The sequence below is a fragment of the Calliopsis andreniformis genome, chromosome 3 (assembly GCF_051401765.1).
Source record: "Calliopsis andreniformis isolate RMS-2024a chromosome 3, iyCalAndr_principal, whole genome shotgun sequence".
Taxonomy (NCBI): Eukaryota; Metazoa; Arthropoda; class Insecta; order Hymenoptera; family Andrenidae; genus Calliopsis; species Calliopsis andreniformis.
In genome coordinates, this window is record NC_135064.1 from 16,058,442 (window position 1) to 16,066,255 (window position 7,814).

General features: G+C 39.6%; 1 long non-coding RNA gene across 1 annotated transcript; it reads right to left on the reverse strand.

Moving 5' to 3' along the window:
• Positions 1-842: 842 nt before the first annotated feature.
• LOC143177433 (uncharacterized) lies at positions 843-4,745 on the reverse strand. Its single transcript, XR_013001568.1, has 3 exons — positions 4,553-4,745; positions 1,791-2,223; positions 843-1,104 (listed from the first exon to the last, which is right to left on the reverse strand). It is a non-coding gene; the product is annotated as an uncharacterized LOC143177433 (long non-coding RNA).
• Between the last annotated feature and the right edge of the window lie 3,069 nt (positions 4,746-7,814).

A 7,814-nucleotide genomic window follows, 5' to 3' on the forward strand; every position in this document is an offset into this window, starting at 1 on the left:
GGCGCTTCGACCGCCTCTCGGTACCCTTGCACTCGCTGCGAAAACAACGAGGTAACCTGATTCTGCCCGATACGAAAACGAAAAGCTTGCGAACCCGTGGTCCATGGCGGGGCGTGAGAACGTACTGGAGAGAGATTAGGAAAGTGCTACTTCTTTTCTTCGTTTTCCTCTTTTAATGGTACGTTCGCGGGTTACAACGCGGTGTCAGACGACGAACAATCGATACGATCAAACGTTATATGTTGATGACATTTCGTTATCGGAGGCGATGCCGGTAATCGGTCAAAAGGATCGACGAGACGGAACGTTTGATAAATATAAAGTCTTGGGCGAACGCGTGCTCTCGAGATGAGAGTGTCGAGATGCATTCGTTGTTGTGTCTACCTGTTATGATTGCTCGTTTATTAACTGTTGTTCGAAATGGTACGTAACTTGTGCTTACACGGGATAATTAGACGCGTTGTCTGTTAAATGGTATTTGTTTGAGACTGTGTGGATTCATTGTGCGGGGCCAGTCGCGTATTTAGAACACAGTTGCATCGTTAGGACATTCTTCTGAAAGGAGGTTAGTTTCTCATCTGCCTCGGCATCTTATCGATGGTGTAATAGGAGAGATGAAATGGGTGTAACGAACGTTAGGATCGTTCGAACACCTTTGGTGCTCCAGAGACGCCCATTTGGCGTGTTGGAGTTTCCTAGGCAAACGTTAATTTAATTAAACGAATTGAAACGGATTCAATATTTCCTTTTTTATTTTTCGTATTTTATTTATACTACATCGTGTGAGTAATTTAGTATGGACGTGGATTCATTTTTGACATTTCACGATTGACGTTCAAATTCGTACGTAGGTGTATTGTAAAGTGTTCGCGATCCTGTCAACAATGGGGACGTAAATATTTAATCAATCACTCGTGGCTTCATTAAAAATTTCTGGTCTAATCTCCGTCGAAACAGGTCAACGAGTTTTATGCTAATCTCGGTCTTCCTTGGACACCGTGAGGCATTTTCTTAATTATTTGATAATCGTTTTCCCTCCGTAGATTTCAAGAAATTGACTCATCTCGAAGCGTCCTGCCCTGAGAGGCTGACATAGTTATTGCTCTGGAAATATCGAAGTGGAACGATTCAAGCGTTTCAAGCGTCACGGAAAATAAATATTTTGAACGGTATTATTAATTGATCTTGCGCATCCCGTTTACATAGCCGAATGGTTCTCTGATAATAAATAAACCAACGGTAGGATATGCGTGTGCACATAAACATTTGATTATTCGATTATTTACAACCATATTTAAAGTTAAGTGTTGAAGACTTTGCATCAATACGTTATTCGTAAAGAAATTTAACTTTAAACAGTAAGCATTTGCTGATTGAAGATGCGCCTTAATTTCTCAAAGAGGGCGAGGCGCGAAAATTTGAATCTCCTTAACGTGACATATAAGTACATATGTGTAGATATTTTTTTTACTTCGAGGTTTCGTGTTTGAGCTCAATTAAAGTAGATATTATGTTAATTTCACGATCTTAGTTCATTCCATTGCTCTTAGTATTATGAAAATGTTTTCTAATTAATTTGGTTAAGTTAGGAACAACGAGTTTACTCATAATAATTCAAGAAGAAAGTAGATTTCTACAATTTCACCGTTTTCATGACTAACGAATACAAATAACGTTCAACTATTTATCTGTACAGCCACATGATCTGTACAATCACAGTACATCTTGAGAATATCAGATGTTTTATATCGAATGTCTTCACAAATAAGGTGTATCAAAGGAAATATTACCTTGCCCTCTTATTTTCTCTCTGGATTGGAAAAGAGGAAAGTAAAGAGGCTGCTTGATACCGGAGATTTCCCTCATTTTGACCTTTCCTTGCGAGTTATAATCGCGGTAACGATGTTGCCGTGAAATAATTTTTGAAGGATTCCTCCGGGAAAAAGTCCTTCGTATTTCTACGTCTTCTTCTTGCCGTTTCTTGTTCCAAGGCTTGCCGAACTCGTTACACGATCCAGCGTCTCTCATGCGCATGGAATTCCGTTAAAATTTCTCACGTACCGACAAGGGAAACGCGCGCCGCTAACTTCTTGCATTTGTCATTGAGATTGTGACCCCCTTTTTTCCAACGTCTTGCCTTTTCGAAATTTCCCAAATACGATGCAACGTTTAGCGCTGTCCATTCTCATTAACGCCTGACGTTCTTTTTTACACCGAGGGAACCTATTAAGCAAAATGTCCCTGTTAACGACTTGTAAATGCTTTTATTCCGCCACTGAAGTTAGTGAATAAATAAGCAATTCGAGGAAACCAGTTGAGCGTTGATATTAGGAACTTAATTCGTTTCATTCAAGTTGTATTGTTCGTTAAGCGATATAAATATAGCTAGTTTGAAGTCGTTGCACTTGTAATTAAAAGTTCATCAAGCTATACAGGGAATCAGTAATTAAGAAATTAATTAATGGGAAGAAAAGATTATCCTTGGTGAACGGAAGTAGATCGATAAAAAGAAGGAAGGACTGAATTTAAAGGGTGTGTAGAAGAAGGTTAGGTGGATAAATCTGCGCACCTAGATTGGAGAAGTTTTCTTGATCAAATTAAATAACTAATATATTGCTGGATATTTTGAGAAGTTTGATAGCATAGTTCAAAAGAAAATTGTTAGTTTTAAGCTGGGTCCACGCTACATGTTATATAACAAAGTTATGTAACTTTTTAGAGAACTGAAAAGAGACATATGTATGACATCTCTTTTCTGTTTTCTAAAAAATTATATAACTTTGTTATATAACATGTAATGTAGGTCCAGCTTTAGACTAAACTCAAAAAATGTCTTTTCTTTTATCAGCAAAGTCTTACTGATTTTAGAGTATTTCACCTTCCTCCACGTGCTTTAAAGAGAGTCAAGTGGAGGAAATGCTCCACTCCTGCTACAGCTGTACGCAATCTGATTGGCCAAACCAATTTGAAATTTCCTCGTCAATGTTCCTCTAATTTCAAAATTAAATTCTTTTATCACGTCACGACTTTCATCCCCGAGAATCTACTTCACATTCTAACTTCGAGAAAAATTAAAAGTTTCATCTCCCCTTATTATGCTTTTAAGCACTAATAAAAAAATACTTATTTTCGAACGACTTTGTTCTAACGTGCTTCCCAATAGGATTGCCTGCTTTATCGTCGAAAAGATAAAAAGCATTCCAGAAATGTTGAGTTTCAATAGTTGCAACAGCGCAATTAAAAGGGCATTTCTCATTGATATTGATAATTCGGGCGGCTGGATTAGTGCCAAGTATCGGATTTAAGACAACCGCCTAAAGTAAACGCTAAAAGTCGCGGAACTTAGCGATCTGTGCTTTAACACAGTTGCCTTTCCTCCAGCTTGCAACGTGAATTATATAACAAATGTATGTTCGTATCGGTGGAGAGTGTTCACTGATATTCGATCGAACCGACGAATAAGACGTTATTGATCTTTCTTGACAGGAAGACCGCAGAAGTAAATAAATTCAATTTTTTTTTATCACACGCCAGAAAATAGGGGGAGGAAAAAAAATTGAATCCCTACTTGGGTCCACCTCTTCTACCCTCCTCTGCATAACAGACTTATTTCCCTGTGATTTCTCATTTTTCATGGGCAAACGTACAATCTAGCCCGAGAGCTTTCTCGAACTCAGTTTATTTCGCAATAGGGGAGGGTCGTAGAAGGGAGAATCCCGACTCCTCCATTATCATCGAAACGGCGCGCTATATTTCCAAGCAGATCTCAAGCGGGCTCGGACGGAGCTAAACCGCGAAGAATCTTACCGCGAACCTGGGTCGTGTCATAACGATTGCCAGAATACTCAGACATGATTTTTTACGCTCGTGACGTGAAAAATTATCAGGGAATCTTTCTAGACGCGCGCTGCAGAGGAAAGTGTGTTAATGGCGCACATATTTCTGTGGTTGTAAAGTCAAACAATATGAGTCATACTTTTAACGAATTTGAACTTTTGCGATAACTAAAGGTTACAAAATATGATTTATATTCTTGACACAAGCAAATTGGAGTAAAGAAACTTTACTCTTAAAAAAAGGAAATATAAGATTCAAGTCCATGATGAAGAATTAAAATTAAAAATTTTGAACGTCGATATTTCGAAAATAGAAGTCGTTTTGTCTTACAACCACAGATTTTATCACACGTATAGCATTGTTTTTTCAGACAAAAGCACGAGAGCTTATCTTACAGAGAGTTTATAATAGAACGAATGTTTTAGCACGTTTTCTACTAGCGTCACGTATGGTATGACGCACCCATTCTATTTTGCTTCTTTTTTTGCTTTTATTATTCATCTACTACATATGCTACAGCGATGATTGTTTAGTCTATAATCATTTGAAAAAGTGAAATCTGTTCATTATGTTTACATCGGTGAAAATCTGCAATGCTTGCATAAAAACACAAAAAGTGGGTCACAGTATCTAGCGCATATGTTTTTCCAACCACCATAGTAGCAAACGTGTTAAACATTCTTACGAGACTAAAAGAAAATGCAGACAGTTACACCTTATATACGCATTAGCAGAAGTAAAAGGGATGGGTAAAAGCTTCTAAGCCGTCTCACACTCCAATGAAGTAACTCCCTCCTTCGCATTAATGAATAGAATCACAATGACACCAGAACCTCGTACTTCCCTTTTATCGAACTACCGAACACCTTCGAAATCCTGGCGGAACTCCTGAGTCAATCTCTGGTTCCCTCAAAATACCATTAAGGACTTATCTGCGTTTGACGGATGCGCTCCCTCGTGCGTGCGCTCTCGCGCCTTTGATTTATCCTTCAGTGGAAGCCTGTCGTACGAAAATAGTCCATCGATGCATACGCAGAATGGATTTCTCGTATTCGCGACGCGGGGCATCGTTGTCGCGCGAAAGCAATTTCCACGAAATGTGCAGACGTGGTTCCCCGGTTGAGAGTCACTGTCTTACATAAGAGCCATTATCGTGGCTCGAGTCTTAGGAGATCGGCAGCGGCGGTAAACGACAGTGGTGGCGGCGGGTAGTCTTGCTCTTCTTTGGGCACAGATTCCCTGGAAATCTCGGCTTCGGTGGAGATCTCGTGGCGAGACTTTTCGCTGATATTTTCGAGGCGGTACGCGCAGCACACGGCCAGATATTTTCGTTCGTAGACGCCCAAAGCGGCTTGGTCAAACGCTGACATCATTCGTGCATGCGGAATCAAGGACGCCGAAGTAAACATCGCTCGTGAAGAAGGATTCGCTCTTGCGTCTTCCTCTGCCGACTGCCATTGTCGAACGTTTAGATCCCTCTTCGCTCCGCCGTCGCTCCCAGCGGGAGCAGAGTATCTTATCTGTCGAACGGAAATGCATGCTCGCGTTTCGTTATTTACTGTGTAACGTAACGCTCCACCTTTTATGTCGGTCGCCAGGAATTATTCTGCAATCGAGACCTACGCGCCCACGGACCGTTCTCTATGGAAATTCATTTTCTCGGATACGCCTGACCCTCGAGCGTCCTTATTTATTTCACGCATCAGTGAGCAATGGATCTCTTGTTAGTGCAGGAATGACGTTTGTTATTACTCGATAGGTTTCGTTTGAACGTAAGTTTTTGAAAGTTATAAACGGCCAAAAATTAAAGTAGGTAGGTTAAAGTAGATTAGTTTTCTCTCATTCTCTCTGTTTTCATATCTGCATCAATATTAGAAATGATATTTGCTAATGCTCCACAATAGGTTTCGCTTGGAGATGAAATTTTCAAAATTATGTAAGTGGCTAAAAATTAAAGTTGGTTTAATTTTCTTCGGTATTTAGTTTCTCTGCGATTATTTCTTTCTCTCTCTTTCTATTTCTTTTGTATTTCTACATTAATATTCTCTGTGTGTATAAAGGGTGTCCCAGAACTGGTGGTACAAACAGAAAGCCAATGATTCTACGTGAAAAAATAAGTTGTGAATATAGAATAAACTTTTTTGATGTCGTGTCGTGTTTTCGAGAAAATTGAGTTTGAATTATGGTTGGGTGCAAGCGTACGGAAGTACAGTTTTGGGTGCTTGAAGGGTGCACGGCGTAAGGGGAACACTCGGTTCGACCACTGACTCTCTACGGTACGCCAGAAGCATTCCCCTTGCGCCGTTTTCCCCTCGAACGCCTAAAACTGGAGTTCGGTACACTTGTACTTACTCGGTCAGGATTCAGAGTCAGTTTTCTTGAAAACGAAGTGTGATATCGAACATTTTTATTATACATTTTCGTGTTATTTTTTCATGTAGAATCACTCCTTTCCGCTTGTACCACCAATTCTGGGCTACCTTGTTATGTATGTGTTTATATGGGATTTGGTCTGAATGTAATGTATGAACAAATGATGACTCTGGAGATTCTTAATTTTATTTATTTATTCAGTCATTAATGAGCAGCTTTCTTTGATAAATGTATTACTGGACATAAAGGTAAAAGAGAACGGTACGAATGCACATACATACATATGAAAGTAGTACAGAGAAAAGTATCATAATTTTATCAAACTTGTAATGCATACGAACGCAACTGTTGAAAAGAAATATAAATATCGTGATTTTAATTGCTCGTAGTTCACCGATTTGCATTTTGTTTTTGTTTTTCTTTTGATTTTCATTTTAGTAACTTTATAAAGATACTATAGAGACGCAATTTGGAACTCTTGGAATGTTTGATGTCCAATTTATTATCACACTGGTAATTAACCAGAAATTCCATGACTATTAAATTAATTACTGAATTTACGTTGATAGAAAATATCGAAGCGAACTGTGACAGCAATGCCTGAAATGACCCGCTTATAAATGAAATATTTCAATCCAGTATTAGTAAGCGATATCCCGTCGCGTAGTGCAACAAGTACAAATTTTGAGACCGTACACAAGCATCGCCTCCGTGTGTGAAAGTTGCCAGCATTTGTGTTTTCATTTTCTCCCTATATTCGATTGATATTATTAATAATCCAATCCGGGATCAGCCGTCGACGATAATTAAATTTCCCTAAGATAAATTGATCGAATTTTTTTATTGGAAAACGTTGCTTGGTATTCAATACAGAACGCTCGGTTCCGTTTCAAGTAGCCGAAACAACAGCGATTATTCTCGTTCGAATTCGCTAACGATAAGAGCCGCTCTTGCCCGACTGTGAAGCAAGAAAAAAAGATCGCGGCTGTGCACGTTTTTAACTCGAACGAAAGTAAAGACGCACCAGAGTCAATGGTTTAATAACATGCATGTTGTCTGAGACCAGAATAACTCGGTATTTTTTACTCTGCATTTCGAAGTATCGCGCACGATCGAAGACGATCCAATTTTAGTGCAAACGTTTAGCGAACCAATTCTACAAATCGCTTCCTAATTTCCTCCATGTACTGACGATCGAATCTTAAGACCGAAATAAGCTGGGATGCAATCGCTGGAAATAGACGACAGCAACAGCAGTCTTTATTTTTCTATACCAGCAGATAAAAGATATAGGAATGTTGCTGCTATCGCCTGCTTCCAGCGATTGCATTTAGAAGCGCGTGTCAAAAATAAACAAAATCCTCCCCACTGTCGGCAGGTTCACATGGCCGCGACGATTTCTTTACAGAAACCCCCCTGAACCGCAAAGAAGCTTCCACCAGCACTGAGCAGCTTTCAGAAGTCCTGCTTATTCACGGTGCTCCCCTTCAACGATCTCAAATGCCCCGAAACTGCATTTCGGTTGCATTGTCTCGGTACTCTCGCCTGTCACGATCGAAATCAAAGAATTCCTCGCTCATGGTCGAAGATTGAAGACACTAGAA